At 37.5% G+C, this 19,212-nt stretch overlaps 1 protein-coding gene across 5 annotated transcripts in view; it reads right to left on the bottom strand.

Annotated features, from left to right (window-relative positions):
- PRIM2 (DNA primase subunit 2) overlaps positions 1-19,212 on the bottom strand; it is a 377,158-nt gene that overhangs the window by 125,687 nt on the left and 232,259 nt on the right. The window lies entirely within an intron of this gene.

Here is a 19,212-nt window from a genome sequence, read left to right as displayed (position 1 = left end):
AGTTTACAAGAAAGAAAAAGGAGGCAAAACAAACAATACCATCTGAGTTCTTGAAAAAGCCTCGAGTCATGAAAATATTTTCTTTGTAAATAAAAATGGAAAAACTTCTAAATGTAGAGCAACCCCCACCTTGTAGTGCTCAACGCTGGAATGACGAAAATTGGAGCAAGGGATGTGCATTTACAGCTAAGCCACCGTGAAATTCGTTACATGCAGAAGCGCGCGCACACACACACACACCTGTACACACACTACCATGTATTCCTCCATTTGACAACCATCTGACTATAAGTAACTAAGAATGTCTTTTAAACATACAAAAGGTATTTAATATTGAAAGATAATACCAAATTGCCCTACGAAACAAAACATAAGAGTCCAAGCCTTATCCTTAAATACTGTGCATGAAGTTTACAGTAGAATCAAGAAAATATGAGCCTCTGGTAGACTTTATTGCAAAAATATGAATTATAGCTCTATGTATACCTATTTTCCTATCGTTCTTAAAAAAGTTCTCTTGTGCTATGAGAATTTGACCCAAAGGAATTAAAAACATTCATCTCAAGTAATTACATAGCTTGAAGTAACCTTACTAAAATACCAAACCAAAAATAAGAGATAAATTTCTTCTGGATTCTGTTATGTCAAAATAGTTCTTGTATTCTAACAAATCATTTGACAATTCACAAAAGAGAACTTTCCTTAAGACAGGTAGCAAACTGAAATATGTCCTTTGGTTTTATGTAGGGTGTCTGTCTTCTCTCTTTAACTATGTCATACATTAAAATTTTGTAAAAACAGACATTTAATTAATCAAACCTAATTTTAATATTATGCAAATAAAATAAAACCATCCCCTTAAAACATCTAATAAATATTATATATGTGAAAAAATGTTTACTAAAATGCCACATATGAAGTCATTTTTATTAAATCATATCTAATATTAATAATAATGGAGAAATACTCCCAATTTGGTGGAAGTTAGCAAAGTTATGGACTAAAATCAATAAAGTGAGACAATCAATCTGCTGTGATCTTAACACAATGAAAAGACTCAGTATCCCTAAGAAATTTTAACTCTAGTATTTCATGATATATAAAATAATATCAAGGGTTTTTAAACAAAACACTTTAATACACCCTATATCTGCTAATGTCAGCTCTCTTTACAAAATGCCATTTTCATTGTTTAAGAGATTTCATGTCTCCGAACTAAAGTTATGCTCTAAAAATATTAAAATTATTTACCTTGATATCAAAGGTCAATTTTCTGGAAAAAAAAGATGGGGCAGATGGACTGTGTTTTTCTGTTATTTCTGTCAATCTATATAGCATGCCTTCTAATCAAATCATCTTTTCTAAATGAAAGCAAATGAATTAAAAACACTTCAGTAACAGCAAACTATTTTTGAATGTCTGCTCATTCCCCATGGGAAATTCTTCTCAACTCACTGTTATCTTAATCATAGCCTTCATTTCCTTTTTCCTAACTATTAATACATCTCCATTTCACTGTTGTTTCTGCCTCAATTCTTGCCTCTCTTCCCTAATTCATTCTCCACACCAAGACCAGATTGAAATTTTCAAAATGCAAGTTAACTGTTCCCCTAATTAAAACCATTTGAAGGACTTACAAACACAGACAACAGTGTGGTGATTGGTCCAGGTGGGGGGTGGGGTGGAGGGGGAAGGAGACTAAATGGTAATGAAAAACATACAATAAAAAATTTTTTAAATAATAATTCCCTAAGGCTCTCAGGCTACTCTTTCATCAGACATTCTCCTAAAACACTCCCTGGGTCCACACCACAGAAACACTAGGCACAGGACCAATGTGACTGACTGTGGAGCTCCTGCCAACCCCACCACAGCCCCAGTTTCTGGAAGACACATGCTCAACCACTGATTCCCTCTCTACCCCTTCCCTATCCCACAACTTATTTTCAAGTTTGAATCACTGACAAGAATTCCTAAACTGTGGGTCAGTGCTCTGAGTAAAATTATTTCAAGAAAGATTTTGAGCTTTGCAAAAGTGTTGCTGTCAACTTTCAAAACAATATTTTCAAAAAGAGCATATATCTCCTCACATTAAGGAGATGAGGTAATAAAGCCAGTATTCCACAGCTCTTAAAAGAGGCAAAGCCATCTGCTAACTTTTTGCTGACAGATTTAAACGTCCTTTTAGAGGCTTCTGGCTCCATCATTTCTCCCCAAATTTCTCTCTGAGTCCCAATAGTTACTACTCTGTCTACTGGACTATGAGGGCCAGTGCATCCCTCACACTTGCAACGTAACAGGTGTTTGATAAATATTTATTAAAAGTGTGACAAATCCAAAAACTTGCAACTGTGTAATTCTTATTCACTGATGAAAACAAAATAGTATATTTACATTTCACAGTTACAGTGTTTCGAATCCCTGCTTTGAGCAAAACTAAATGAAAATCAAGTTTCATTTAGTTTAGTCATCATTGTGATTAAACTAAATCACAATGGTCAGCCTTCCAAGAAAGTAATACACTATCATAAGAATTTCATCACTGGTTTCTTCTACAATCAAAAATGAATAATTGTCTAGTTGAAGTTGACTTTGATTTCCACATATTTCAGTTGTTTGTTTTTTCCTAAAACAACAATGTCCTTGGCCCTGGCCCGTTAGCTCAGTTGGTTAGAGTGTCGTCCAGATACGCAAAGGTTTGATCACCGGTCAAGGCACATATGAGAATCAACCAGTGAATGCATAAATACATAAATAACTGGAGCAACAAATTGATCTCTCTCTTTTTCCCCCCTTCCCTTCTCTCTCTCTTTAAAAAACAATAAAAGACAAACAAAAAAACAAACAACAATGTCCTTGATCCATAAATCACCAAGAATGAAAGAGAAAAAGCTATCATGGTTTACAACTGTGAAGCCTAAATGGGTTGTCTGAGTTAGAGCTGTTTCACAGGAACTATAATACAGTCGACATAATTTATAGTTCATTTATTATTGTTGAGAGGTCGGAGGTGAGCTGTTAAGATCTCCATTCATTATTAAGAATATATCTAGCATACTAAATTTATTAATGCAAAGTTTGTGCTGTTTTAGACAAGTATGGCAAATTACTAATTCTCAAATAAATTTTATTTTCAAGATTAGTATCATTAGCCAATCTTGCATTTTGCCATATAGTTGGGTAAAAAAAAACCAATAATGCATTTGCCAACTAATGATTCTTTTATTCCCCACGGATTTAAAAGCACATCTCACACACACACACACACACACGAGTCTAGAAGGATCTGGGCCAACCCTGTCATATCATTCTTGAAGAAACTGGGTTCTTCAGATCATAAGCAGCAGCTGGTCAGTCACTGAGATTAGGGCCAACACAACTCAGGGCACTGTGTACAGGCATAGTATGACTCATTGCACTCCGCAATCTGCCCATCGGCCTGCCTCCTCTTATTCCTTCCACTTGTCAAACTGGACAATTCTCTTCAAGATTCACAAACCATGGACTTTGTCTTGAAGACTCCCAAATTCGTACATTGAAGATTCCTTCACAACATTTGGGATTTGACTCAAATGTGACCTCCTCTCTGAGGACTTCCCCAACCACCTCTGATAAAGTAGCATCCTCTCTGTAGGTAATTTATTCCAGGTATCTCACAACATTTATCATCATCTGGAATTATTTATTAGATTGCTCACTTCTGCCTGTCTTTCTCTCCCCACGAGAATATAAACTTCATCAGGGCAAGAGCATTTTCTGTCTTGCCCACCACTCCTCCCCCATGTGCTGCTGAGAAAAGCATGTGGTGCAGCATGCAATGGGCACTCAATACATATTGTGAAATGAATAAAAGGTTCACCTCAAATGCTTCCAATAGAAGTATAAGTTTAGAAAAATCTGCCCTAGATGCTGACCCTTTTGGTCTTGCATTTCTAAAGTTTTCATAAGGAAATATGACCTGTGAACTAGAGGAGCCATGCACATTTCTCTTTCCATTTCTAGCTGATGGAGTATCTGAAGTCCTCCCTTTAAAAGGAGGGCAAATACTCTACCACTCAATGCAGCTTAAACTACAGCTCTCTGGTTCAAAGGAGACAAGTAGCCCCAAACTAACAGCCCAAAACCCAAGTTATGGACATACAGTAACAGGCACTACTGAAAAGGCAATCATGACATAATTTCTTTGTTCTAGTCTATGTGTCTTTTGGCTTTTTGTGTACTTTTCTGGCCACTAAATGATAGCCACAAATAAAGCAGAAATGTCAGCTAAATTACAACATTACTAAAATCTTAAAGCATGCAAAGTTCGACGCCTTTTACAGTGGACATCCATTAAAAAAAAAAAAAAACACCTTAACCTGGCAAGACTGAAACTGCTTCAAAAATTCACAGAAAGGAAATAAGGAACAGATATTGTAAATGTGACTATTTAAATAAGACTCACTTGGCAGATGTAAAGAAACATGCTTTATCATTATACAATAAGAAAATTAAAGTGCTGTGTTAAACAATTTCCAAGGTATTATTGCTAAATAAATGGGTTGCAATTTCTGGCAGATAAGTTATTTTGAAAGGGAATCCAAAACATTTGTCTCAAACCACTCCTACCCCAAAAGGACATAAAGTTTCAAGAACACTGAAATCCAAATAGCAATTAGAAGATTAATTCTAATCAATGATGGTAAACCTGGATATAAATTATGCTTGATTCTCACATCTTTTTAAGAGTAAAGCAAACAGAGAAGATAGTTTATTCTTAGGCTTTCCACTTAAAAATTAGATCATTGTGAGAAAAGTAATTTGCAGAATTATAATTCTGCAAGTAACTACATGGGTGTTTGTTATATTATTTTACATACATTTATGTTTGAAATAGTTCAAGAGAGAGAGGGAGGGAAGGAGGGAAGGAAAAATTGACTGATTTTCCAGCAATGTGAGGAACGAGTGGAGGAGAGTGATCCAGGAATCCAAAATGAAGAACCAAATTGTGACAGAGGCAGTAGTAATGGAAAGGAAGACAGGAATGTGAGACACATGAAGGATGGATACTCTCCCTAGCTTCATGTGTACAACAGAAGAAGTAAGAGAGGACATCCAGGTGAGTAGACAGTTGTATTAACTTCAATACAGCAGCTACAGGAAGAGGAGGTTGGGGAGATGGAAGGAAATTATTAGTTTTACGCATGCTGAATTTGAGGTGCTTTTTAATATACAAAAGGCAACTGAATATATATGGATCTAGAGCCCAGGAGAGGTTATTGAGCTACACATTTATATTTACATGTTACCAGCAAATAAGTATCAGGTAAAGCTCTGGACTGGCTAAAAATTCCCAGGGATTATGCAGAAAGCACAGAAGTCCAACGGTCACTCACTAGTAGTTTACTGGGGTAGTATGTTGAAGGTTTGTTCCAAGCCACATCCAGAAAGAAAATAGGACTTATAACAGCATCTTCCTGGATATGGAATGGGAGATTAGAGATATCTGTCATATATGTGCTAACCCTAGTGAGAATGAGACAATAAAGAGAAATAAGGAATTTAGCCAATAGATTTAAAAGTTTTACAACACTGATTTTAAGCAACTATAGATTTATGAGAGAGAGAGGTAGGAAGAGAAAGAGATATACAGAGAGAGAGATAAAGAGAGAGAGAGAGGGAGGGAGAGAGAGAAAAAAAGAGAGAGAGAGAATGAATACAAGGAACAGCTCCTTTAATTTAACTTGTTGCAAACCTGGAATGAATGAATTTCACTTTTTCACTTTGTGGAAAGAAAAAAATGTTCCCTGAGGAAAGCCTTCTGCCTCCAGCTATGAAGCTGACTGACACTCTTAAAATCCTACAGGAGATTGTGCTGTCAGCCAGCTGCTATTTTGAAGCAGAATTTTACAAAGGGGCCTGCGGAAAAAAACTTTTTTTCAAATGATGGGCATGAAGTAAGGAAACAAGAATACACCAAGAGGTAACTACATAAGTAGATATGGTAAATAGTTCTTAAAAAGTCAACATTTGGAAAACAAAGGTGACTCAATCAGGTGAAAATGATGAACAAGAGGATGACTTCTTTTTAAAATAATAAATCCCTTCTCTCAGAACTTCTCACCCAATACTGGCTAAATTAAAACACATAAAAATGACAGGAAAACAATGCTCACTTAGAAAATATTGCTCAATTTTGTTCTCTGGTGTTTTTACTCTCTACCAGTCACTTCAGCTTCCTTACAAAACTGAAGAGAAATGGCAATGTGCACTAATATCAAAGCTGCACCTTAAAAGAAATCCAAGGTTGGCCCTTTTTTTCATATAATCTTGTTCTACTCAAAGAAGCAGAACAGTGGCCAGTGATACTAAGGGAGGGGCATTCATGTATATTTACAAATGACAGAGACCAACATTAGGTTGTTTTTGTTCTGGTTTGGTTTTTTATTTCTAATCATTTTTTTCCAAGCAGTTTTAGGTTCACAGCAAAATTGAGAAGGTATAGAGAGTTCCCACATACCCTCTGCCCCACCCATCCACAGCCTCCCCTATTACCAATATCCCCTGTGAAAGCGGTGCATTTATTACAATTGATGAACCTACACTGACACTTCATTATCTCCCGAAGTCCACAGGTTACATTAGGGTTCACTCTTTGTGTTGTAGGTTCTATGGATTTGGACAAATGTATAATGACGTGTATCCACCACTGTGGTATTGTATAGAACAGTCTCACTGCCCCCAAAATCCTTGGTGCTCTACCCACTCATCCCTTCCTCCTCACTATGGTTATACAGTTGGAGTCATACAGTTTGTAGCCTTTTCAGATTGGTTTCTTTCCCTTGGTACTATACATTTATGGTACCTCCGTGTATTTTCATGGTTTGACAGCTCATTTCTCTTTAGCATTCCATCATCTGGAGGTACCCCAGTTTATTTATCCATTCACCACTGAAGGACACCGCTGATGCTACAAGTTGTGTGGTAGGTATAAATAAAGCTGCTATACACATCCATGTGCAGTTTTTTTGTGTGTGGAAACAAGTTTCCAACAGGTGTCTTTTTAAATGAAAAACAAATGGGGAATGATTTTCAAAATATCTTTACATTCTCCTTGTTTCATATGCTGCATTTTACTATCTTAATATTTAACCTGTATTTTTAATACAAAAAAAACATTGGGGTATAGATCACAGGAAACGACAGGATGCCTTCAGGGAAAATTAAGTTTTTTCTTTCAGTAAGTGTGATGCAGGTATAACGTTCAATAACCTTTTCTAAATGGAACGGGGGATGATATTTGAGATGGCTTCTACTGCACCTTATAAATCCCCAAGATACCAACTCAAAATCTAAAACAACCATCTTTTTCTACTGAATCAAAGATGCATAGATTACACTTTTGCAAACATTCTAGGGGACACACAATTTATAGGTTGAGAAAATAATTTTTTGAAACCAAAAAGGCAACAATTTATTTAAACAGAGACCCCCCACAGTAAAAAAAAGAAAATATACACACACACACACACAGCACTAGAGAAAACAGGTTGTTCTACAGAACTATCATTTTTATTACCAGAACTAAGGCAGATGTCAAGTACAATTAACTTCACAGGCAGCTGCTCTTTTAATTTCATTGATTTTAACAATGGAAAATCCTCTGTCTTTTTGATCTGCATTTTCTTAAAATACAATGATTCCCAATTACAAATCACAAACAGTGAGACTCCACATTATATTCCACCTTGCTCTGGAACCAAATTTGCCCCCCAGGTTCACAATCTCCCTGGGCTGGCTGTGAGGCTGTTTGTCACTAATCCTAACAGGTGAGTGCTTCGATGCCCACAACATTTCCTGGCATTCATGGGGCCCTGACACACATTATTTCATTGGATCTTCACAACAGTGGTCATTTCATCAGTACAGTGCTCCAGAGCATGGGAATTTCTCTATCAGCTGGCCACAAACATGAGTTTCAATATGTAAGCTCTAAAAACCAACCTTGTCAAGCAACTTTGTCAAGCAAAACGCATAGATTCCATTTGAGCTCTAAATATGCCCAAGTAGTTTAATTTCCAAAGAATATTAAACAGTGCAGAGGTAACAAGATATTTCCAGTTCAGAGGTCTGGATGATATGAAGAACTGAGAGAGTAAACCTGGGAATAGTGCAAGCAGACATTCCAGCACTAACTTTTGATCATGAAACCTATGATGTGAAAAGAAGCTTGTTATTCAAAGGCTAACCTAAGCACCTTACTGATGCTCTATATCACTTAGACATGTAAAACAATTGCTTGAGCAAGAAAAAAGGTATTAAGAGATGTGCAGTAATAAATATACATGGATCGCTGAATTTTCTCCCTTAGAGTAAAACACCCATAAAATAATTTCACTTCTAGAATACCCTGCTAATTCTGGTTCGAAATTCTTAAGCTACTACAGCAAGCAATTTTACAATTACGCTTCTCATAAGCAAAGCAAAGACCTAGCAAGTAAAATTCAGCATGATTTGTTTTTCACATTGGCACCCAAGAGATTAAATTGTCAATGTTTTGTTTATCCCCCTAAAGGACTGCTCTTGTAGATAGGAGTAAGAGCAGCAGCAACATGGGCAGCATTCCTCATCTTTTCACTACACGCAGGGTATTCTACTGGGAGTTCTACATAAACTCTAATCCTCACGATATACCTAAAAGTGATATTATCTCCAGGCATCCAATGGCTTTGCAAACTATTCAGTCAAAGGCATCTGGAACCCCAAGCAGAGGGAGTAGGTGCCCTTTATGACCTAAGCACCAACTTTTCTTAGCCTCATGTATGTATCTTCAAAATTTATCCAAAATTGGCATCTCATTCTAGAACATGTTCTTCTTGGTCTTACCATAAAGGTGTTTAATTATTTTACCACTGCCATTATTGTCCTATATGTACTTTCTATATTCCCTAGTATATCTAGTCCCATACATCCTGGCTATCCTACTGCTTCAGAAAACATGTCACTGCACTGTACTCCTTACAGTCCCGCTGAAGTCTCTACATCCACATGGGGCTGGGAAGCTGGCTGACATGCTTCGGGTCTCGCTGGCTTTCACTGCCATGTCCAGTGCCTTTCATGCGACCAGCACAACTGTTTTAGCCCCAATCTTTATATGCAAAACCTCTAAAAATCATTTCAATTCCTAGATCTTTCACTCATTTAATAAATTTGTGAGGCAATAACTGAAGCTCTAAAATTCCTTATTGGTTATTATCATTTTCATTTGTCATTTTTGTCTTCTGAAACACCTGTATCATATTTACCTAAATTTACATTTGTCAATTTCCTATTTAATGTAAGAAATATGCTTATCTAGGTTTTCCAGAACCAAACTCTTCCTTTACTGTTTGTTGTAAGCATGAATCTTGAGCAAAATCTTATTATGTGGAAGTTTCTCATAAAGCTCCCTAAATATGCACATAAATTCTACTATGTGCACAGGAGTTGCCAACTCCATCTATATAGGCGTCTAGTAAATGTTTAAAAGACTGCCCAGACAGAATAGTGGCTTTTGTAGTGTATGTCATTTATCTTCTTTAAGTAGTATAATCCAAAATTCTTCAATTTCCTGCTGAGTCTATTTCCTATTACAAATGTCAAACATAAACACCTCATTACATTGCCAATCTTATCTCCTTCCCAAATATTACTAAACAATGTACCACTTCTAATGCTGGAAACTTTAAATTCAACATAATCTATCCCACACTACACTTCCATACTTAAATTTGTTTATTAATTAAGGTGAAATTAATGTCAAAGGACCCACAATTATATTTAACTACCAAAGTGAAGAGACACAAAAGATATGTATGCGTAAGTGCATAATTTCATTTTCTACAAGAATTATTTTTCCCTTGATTTGGACTTTTACAAACATTTGGAAGTAAAGACAGAGCAATGGGGGATGGAGCAAAGGGGGAGAATGGGATCTCTATTAAAGCCTGTGTGAGAGTGACCTGCTGTGTGACAAAACAAATAGTCCTATTGTACGCACTTGAAGAACTGGAGGGCTGTCTGTGACTAGAAACAACCGATCAGCAAGGATATATAGAGACTTCCATTTCCCTCCACAGCTCAACTTCAAACCAGTGATTCAAATTTATAAGTCAGGATGGTAGCCGCAGATGGCTAACAACACACCTCTAATGTTTATGTTAACAGATGCTGCAAAAAGCATTCATTTGCTTCGTACTTGTCCTTGCCTCTGAGACTTAATTTTCCCTGCTGTTTCAGAGCACCTTGATTTCTTCCTTGTCAGAGACCCTGCTTTTGTGGATGTAGAGAATGTTTTTAGTTAAGTGTGAAAAACAGCTCAACGTGCCTCCACATCTCCCAGTCTATTTCTCTAACCTGATATAATCAGCACACTATTTTTGGTTTCGTTCAATTTTGTTGAAATTTAAGCAATTTTCTCTATTCATGAAGTACTCCTACAGTTTTCCTTTAAAAATAAATAAGACTGTTATATAATTGTGTTCCTCCACTAAAGAATTTCTATAATTAAGTCCTTCTTAAAATATTTGACCAGCTTTTGATTACACACAGAAGCACGGTTTGCTACTCAAACGAGAGCCTTATAATTAATTATAAAACTTCTAATGTATTTTAAACAAATCAGAACAGAAACAAATAAATAATTTCCATTATTAGAGCATAAAAATCAGCTATCATTAACAACCATTCACTGAGAAAAGGAAATAGAGATGTTTAGTGTCTTTACCATGGCAGACAATTAAACACAACTGGACTTTTCATTTCAAATTCTAACATCAGATAAAATGCATTTTCCAAAAGGTTTTACTTCATCATAAATTTAGAAACAAAACTTATTTAATATGACTAAAAATATAGACAAAAATTAAATAAATGCATTTTTTAATGTTTCAACAAATACAGCAGGGTCCCCAAAGCCTCTTCTTTTCTTTCTTGCTTTTTTCCCCTCGAAACATTGGTAATTAGCACAAGAGAGTGCCCTGGATCCCTGATGTCTTTTCATTTCTAAACTCATGGAAGTTTCAAATAATATACAGTCCCCTTAAGAACACAGATCCAAGCTTCTGAATTTACTAATATAAAAGAATATATCAGTTCATTGTCAGTTCAGATGACATTATAAGTTAAAACTGCATGCAAAATTCTATTTTCCTAAGAAAGGTAAATATTTTTCTTATTCCTTATTTCCTTTCAGGTTATGACCTTTTCTATTATTTTTAAAGTTGTAGGCAATAACTAAATCCTACGGTAAAGAAGAAATGGTGGTCTGAAAAATTGAAAGAATCCTTACTTACTTAGAAGGAAAGGTTTTTAGAAAATAATGTGGCTATTATAACAACTGCCTATTGTTTTGACTGCCTAAAATTATGAGCTGCCATTTTAGTGAGGGAAAGAATCCTACCTAGTATTTTCCTGAAAGCTATTGAGGGTATAGATTCTGGACCACTATGACATAATATTAAGTGCGCCTACCCCAACTGGCTCAAAGTACTAAGGTATGAAATCAAGAGAGAAGAGGGACGTAAAGTGAGCCTGTTCAAAGATACATTTCCTAAGAGTAATCATTTTACCATATCATATCTGTAAAACATCCTTTGATATCAGAACAGTTAGTTGAGACTTTTAAAAGACCTTGATACACACTTGACTGATGGCTTTCTGGTGACATTATTTCTTACTTTCTGGCACAATCGAGTTGATAGGGTTTGATGGATAACCAGACAAGCAAAGGACAAGTCTGAGCAACAGCCATCCTTTATCTCTGACACCTCCATGTTTTACTACATATCTTAGGAAAAGGGAAAGGAAACAAAACCCCGTTTTTTGTTAGTTAGACAATGTTAGTTCCAAAAGATCTCATTACACACAGAAAGGCGCAAATCAGTATTATTTTGAAGTAGCCAATCTCTAAATAAAAAAGCATTTTGGACTTCCGGCAAGATGGAGGCAGAGGTGGACGCACCGTACCTCCACGCACAACCAAGATTACAACAACAACAATTTAGAGCCACAATAACACCCAGAACTGATAGAGAATTTATCTGAATGGAAGTTGGACAGCCAAGAATTTGAAGTAGACCTGTTCATCCAGACCGGTAGGAGGGGCAGACCAGGGCGGGCGCGGGTCGGCAGTGGCGCGCCGTGATGGGGGAGAACTCGGCGCGAACTCGGCGTGTGAGCCATCCGGGGTGTGCAAGATCGCAGCGGTGGACCCTGAGTACGCAAGCAGCGGCTGGCAGACCCAGTGAAGCAGCAATTGTGGACCAGGGCAGAGCGTACAACCCAGGATCCCAGAGAAGGGACTGTGATCTCAGGAGAACGGAACTACCACCATTGTTCCCTCCCGCCCCCGCCACCATATACAAAATCACAATCTAGCAACTGGGGTGCCCAGCCCAGGTGAACACCTAAGGCTCTGCCCCTCACCATAACAAGAGCAACCAGACCGAAAAGAAAAAAAAAAAGGGAGAGAGAGAGAGAGACATGTCTCCAACAGAACAGATCAGTCCCCCAGGACTCATCCTTTTGAGCGACCAAGAAATAGCCAGTCTATCAGATTCACAGTTCAAAACACTGGTGATCAGGAAGCTCACAGAATTGGTTGATTTTGGGCACAAATTACATGAAAAAATGCAGGTTACCATAAAAGAGATGAAGGAAGATGCTCAGAGAACCAATAGTGATGGGAAGGAAACTGGGACTCAAATCAATAGAGTGGACCAGAAGGAAGCAAGAAACAACCAAGCAGGAAAGCATGAAGAAATAAGAATTCAAAAAAATGAGGAGAAGCTTAGGAACCTCCAAGACATCTTTAAACATTCCAACATCCGAATTATAGGGGTACCAGAAGGGGAAGAGGTAGAGCAACAGATTGAACATGTATTTGAACAAATAATAAAGGAGAACTTCCCCACTCTGGCAAAGGAAATAGACTTCCAAGAAACCCAGGAAGCTCAGAGAGCCCCAAAGAAGTTGGACCCAAGAAGAAATACACCAAGGCACATCATAATTACATTAGCCAAGGTAAAAATGAAGGAGAGAATCCCAGAAGCAGCAAGCGATAAGGGGACAGTAACCTACAAAGGAGTTCCCATCAGACTGTCAGCTGATTTCTCCAAAGAGACCTTACAGGCAAGAAGGGGCTGGAAAGAAATATTCCAAGTCATGAAAGACAAGGACCTATATCCCAGATTGCTCTATCCAGCAAAGCTCTCATTTAGAATGGAAGGGCAGATAAAGTGCTTCTCAGAGAAGGTCAAGTTAAAGGAGTTTATCATCACCAAGCCCTTATTTTATGAAATGTTAAAGGGACTTATCTAAGAAAAGAAGATAAAGAAAAAACATGTATAGTATAAGGACAGCAAACTCACAATTATTAACAACCACACCTAAAGCAAAGCCAAAAGAAACTAAGCAAACAACTAGAACAGGAACAGAACCACAGAAATGAAGATCACATTGGAGGGTTAGCAACAGGGGGGTGGGAGGAGGAGAGAGAGGGGAAAGGAACAGCGAATAAGTAGCATAGAATGTAGGTTGAAAATAGATAGGGGGAGGGTAAGAATAGTATGGGAAATGTAGAAGCTAAAGAACTTATAAGTATGACACATGGACATGACTAAGGGGGGGATATGGGTGGGAGAGGGTGTACAGGGTGGAGGGGAGTGAAGGAGGGGAAATGGAACAACTGTAATAGCATAATCAATATAATATATTTAAAAAATAAAATAAAATAAAATAAATAAAAAAGCATTTTGTTGCAAATAAAGAATCAACAGTTATAAAACTGGGGAGAGGAGAAATCTTCACTTTACATTTGTTAAAGTTTTCTTCTCTAATAAAATGTCCTTTGGGGGGGTTGTTTCTTGTTGTTGTTGTTTAGTTTTTAGAAAAGGGGGAAGGGAGGGAGAAAGTGAGGGAGAGATGCATTGATGTGAAAGAGAAATACAGATCAGTTGCCTCACACACACATCCTGACTGGGGACTGAACCCACGACCTAGGTGTGTGCTGTGACTGGGGATCGAACTCGTAATACAGGCATATGCCCTGACTACCTTTCGTTTTGCAGGGTGACGCCCAATTAGCTGAGCCACATCAGCCAGGGCTCTGGATAAAATGTTTGTAGCCATTTAAGTCCACAAGATCCTGGGAAAAGCACAGTACACCAAATGCAAAGTTAGGTTTTCTTGTTCTGCCGTTGGGCCTGACTTACAAATATAAGCTACTCCTCAGCTTGCCCATTTTAATCGGAGGCGAACGAATGCCAGCATGAACTGAAATCAGTCCTATCGAGATGCTTCAACAGTGTCGGCATGTGAACTACCAGAGAGCTGACAGAATTTTAAAGTCAACTACTGAAAAACACATATATTTGTCCTTAACCTCCACTAAGGTGTTTTTTTTTTTAAGTGACATTAACATTACTTAAAAGTATTCAGCAGACTTTTTTCATTAAAGATACATCACAGTAAAAGTATGGGCAACTAAGGACTTAAGGACTGTACATTTGCAACAGGAGACTATGACTTTCACCAACATTCTAGCTGGAAGTAAAGGAAGAACTTTTGGCCTGCTGGCAGGAGAGAACAGAGAGGCCATTCACTAGTATGAGGGGAAGCAGGTTTGCAAGGAAAGACCATAAATTCAGTTTTGTCCGTGTTAATTCTGAACTGCCTATTAGATGTCCATCCAGGTAGAACTACACGAATTTAAGAAATAAAACTGTAAAATCAGTCAATCAATCTCAGAACATTCTGTGGATGTATGTGTTTAACATAAGTTCTACCCCAAACTATAGCCATGAAATAATATCTTACACTCTTAGTGCTCCTTTTTATGGTTAGCTAAAACTAATGGATAGAAGTATCTCTTACTACAGGACCACTCAGTTCTAAGACCCCTTAATCTCAAGGAGATCCCTTCTTAAACCACCCAACAATTCTCAGACTACTGAACGGCCATATGCTTTAGGAATGTACTGACAATATGTTAACTACCAGCCACTTGCAGTCCTGAGTTCTTGGAGTGTGGCTCGTCCAAATGGAGATGTGCTGTAAAATAGGAACCAAATTTCGAAGACCTACTATTATATAATGGAGAAAATAATGTAAAATGTCTCATTAAAATGTTTGTATACCAATTACATGTTAGGATGATGATATTTTGTGCAATTAGGTAAATAAAATACAGTAAAATTAATTTCATCCTTTTAAAGCTTTTTTTTTAATGTTGGATACCAGAAATTTTTAAATTACATTTGTCACATTATATTTCTACTGGACAGAGAATTTCTGAATGACAATAAATATGACTTCTTTCTGGTACACAAGCAGTAATAACATGGTATTTAAATAATTAAAATCTAGGAGCATAAAGAAGAGCAACTGAAAATCACTTGCATTTTAGAAACAAAAAGTTATCTGTATCACATCTATGGCTGTGAAAAGGCATTTCTAAAAAGTACATGACCCAATATAAATTCAAATGGAACTAGAAAATTAAAAATTAAAAAAAAATAAGGAGAGATGTTATTGCTTTAATGAAAATGGTTGACAACTGTTTCTAAATATTTATACAAAATCCTAAAATTATATATTGTGATCAGCCACCTTAAATCTTTTTTCAATCAGGAAGGTTATAAAGAAAATATGTCCCTTATTACATTGAAAAAATGTTAGCAAATACCATGTGGTGTAATATACTTATTATATAAATTTTACATTATATATCATTTTCTCTTACCTCCAATATGCACAATAACTGAGAACCCCAGGGCTGAAAAGATAACTTAGTTTGATTCATGTTCATTTGTGGATAGTCCATTCTTTTGCTCCAAAACTTTTTAGATTTCCTTGACAATGATATTCTCAAATTTCACTAGTCTACCAAGATGCAGATTTGTCTTATCCTTCCTCCTTGGTATTCTATAGCCCTTTCAATCTGAAGTCTTTGTTCTTTCTTAATTGTGAGTAATTTACCATCATTATTTCTTTGAATACTTTTCTCTCCTCCAATTCCTTTTTCCCCTTCTGGGAATCCTACTACTTGAACGTTGGCACTACTATGGCTCCTTCACATCTCTTAGCCTTCTTCACACTTTCTACCTTTACTTTTCCTCTTCCTTCAAAATTCTACAGCATGGTCTGCAAGTTCATTAACTCATTTTTTTTCACTTGTATCCATCCTGTATATATGATTTACTGAGTTCTTTACTTCTGTTATTATGTGTGTCATATCTAATATTTCCACTTTGTTCTTCTTGACTTCTCAATACTACTACTATTCTCCTTTATCTGAGTATATTTAATTATGTTTATTTTAAACTAGTGATCCCTCTGTTCCAATAATTCTGCTTCATGGAGTATATACTATTTACTTTATCCTTTTATCTTTTCAATAGCAGTTGTACGAGCAAGGAACTCAAAAAACCAGGAATTTATCTATAAAAAAATTGTGTATTTATTCTTACATGTTTAACCTTCAGTCACCTTCAAAGTACTCTGCATGTGATACACCTATTGAGACTTTTTTCTCACTACTCAAAACAGTTTTTGAACTTGTCTATTTTGATGCCCTTTAGTATTTCTGCTGTTTTTTGTTTCACCCCTTCCACATAAGCAAAACATTTCTCTTTGAGGTCTTTTTTCATCCAGGGAACCAAAAAAAAAAAAAGTCACTCAGGGAGAGATCAGGTGAATGGGGAGGGTGGGGCAAAGGGGTCATATCGTTTTTGGTAACAAACTGATGAACACTCAGTGTGATGTGGGCAGGTGTATTGTCATGAAATGGGCAGACATGTTGAAAGAGTCTTCAAAAAATTCACTGAAGCCAAATGCAGTGTCTTGCAACACCACCAACTGGTACCCTGATATAGAGGGGTTCCTAGAACACTCACATAAAAGGGGAAACCTGTATAAAGGGCCTGCCCACCAGAAGATTAATTCTGGTTTTTTGGGTCCCCCCTCGTACTCTACATGCATCTAATTATTTTGATCTGTGTGGTCATGTTCACCAAAGGATATGAGCTAATAGATCTGGAAATGTTTGTGGAAAATGGCCAAAACCCAAGTCCTACTATTATCCCTCCTGATATATTTGCGGGAGATGGCAGAGATGAGCCACAGGCATCAAATAATCACACTTGACCATTTCTTTTGCTGCCACCACCTGGCAACTCCTTTGGAAGGGATTAGCCTTTATACTCTTAACAAGCAGCAGTGGCAGAAGGCCATCTCTGTAAAGTACAATCTGCAAACCCTGGGAGGAATGAGTGCCCTGGGTTTGCTGATTAACATGTACCTGTTCTCCTCACTTCTCACCCCAGCAGGGCTGTCATGCATCCCTAACAGGACCCCATTGACATCAATTTCTGTAGCAGGCAGGCAGCAATTATCATTTCAAGGCAACTGGAGAAAATCAGGTCAAAATAAAACTTAAAAGGAAAAAAACTTATATTAATGTGTGATTTCCTGATTCCTCAGGAAATCCCATGCCGTAGGCTAAACCACCTACAGCAACTCTCGACAGTCTCAGTTACCTCTAGAGTTTTCACAGTTATTTTAGTTATTTCTTGATCCGTGTTTTTTTTTCTTACTTCTGTATTTTCTCCATGGTTACTTTTGAGAAAAAAGAGCCAACAGTCCTCCTAGACTATCTTAACATGATCCCAGACAACTTAGCAGAGAAATAAGATCCCTGTGCTACAGTTCAGGAAACTGGTAAAACATTAGAAAATCCTGTAAGGATTCATTGACAACACTAAGTATAAATAACCTAGCACTTTTAAAGTAACACATAACAGTTAAAAATACAAGCAAACATCTATTCCCAGTGTCAGACTAATACAAACAATTTAAAATAATTCTTAAAATAGAAAAATAGAGCCCTGGCTGGTGTGGTTCAGTGGACTGAGCACCAGCCTGCAAGCCAGAAGGTTGCAGGTTCAATTCCAAGTCTGTGCCTAGGTTGCAGACCAGGTCCCCAATATGGTGTGTGAGAGGCAATGGATCTTTGTTTTTCTCCCACTCTTTCTCCTTCCCTTCTCCTCTCTCTAAAATTAAGTAAATAAAATCTCTTTTTTAAAAAGGAAAGAAAAATAGAGCGAAACTCCTTTACAGAACTCCTAACCATGAGATATTGCTGGTACAATGTAAGTATTGGGAAAGGTAGTCATGTGCAGCTTGTCACCATGCGTAACTGCATAAGAATAGGTTTTGGGACCAGATTTTCTTACAAAGAGATAAAGTGCTCTCACAACCTGTACTGGTCATATCTCTTAGCCTGGGAATATCTTTACCTGTTCTGGGCTTGACCTGTACTTCTTCATTCTGCTTAACCCTCTGTGCCACGTGGCACCTGGCCGACCCCCCTGCTATCTCTGTTGTGGGCAGGGAGGGAATGGGGTCCTTCATCTGCAGCACAGAGGGGTGCATATAGACCACCTCCCTGCGTAGGCTGGCTGCTGGCCACAGGGAACCGACGTTCACTGCAGAAGCTGATCGTGCTCTGCCTCTTCTCTACGTGAGTAAAGTGTTCCATCTAGTGTCTGTGCAGGTCGTATTTTTTTTGATGATTTTGGCACCTACAATCCATACATCTGGTTGACCCTGGGACTGCTGCTCCTGATGGCAGGCACTGTCATGCCCTTCTCTGTGCTCCAAAGAATGGGACTCCTCCCCTGAGGAATGACAGGTGTCACTCACCCAACAAGCACAAAAACATCCTCGGAATCACAGAATTCTCAGTGAAATTCCGAGTAACTGTTAAAACTTACATTCTACTTTTGAACTAACCACACGGTTTCTACTATTAAAAATGCACAGCTTTAAAACCACATTGTATAAACTGTACAGTCTTCCCAAGGACCACTCACTCACTCCCGGTTCATGTTAGATTGCACGTGAGGGGAGTGGGTGGCAGGGCCATTGCTCAGGAAATGCTGCTGAGGTAATAATCCTGGGAAATCTGATCTACTGGGATTCCAACCAATGCCACCAACAAACACCAATCATTTGTGGCCATTTGTTCCTGTGGAATTCTCCTTTCCAACCACCTATAACACAAAATCAATACTGTGTACTATCTGACTATAGACAGAGTTACATACTAGGATTTTAAAGTAAGACCGAAAGAGGAAGTAAGAAATCAGGTATAAAGAACACAGTAATGAATGATGCCAGCCTGAGCTTAAAGTC

Source organism: Phyllostomus hastatus, unplaced genomic scaffold, assembly GCF_019186645.2.
Source record: "Phyllostomus hastatus isolate PE091 unplaced genomic scaffold, TTU_PhHast_1.1 phas_contig_40, whole genome shotgun sequence".
Taxonomy (NCBI): domain Eukaryota; kingdom Metazoa; phylum Chordata; class Mammalia; order Chiroptera; family Phyllostomidae; genus Phyllostomus; species Phyllostomus hastatus.
Note: the sequence above shows the minus strand (reverse complement) of the source record. Positions and strands in the feature narration are given on the sequence as shown.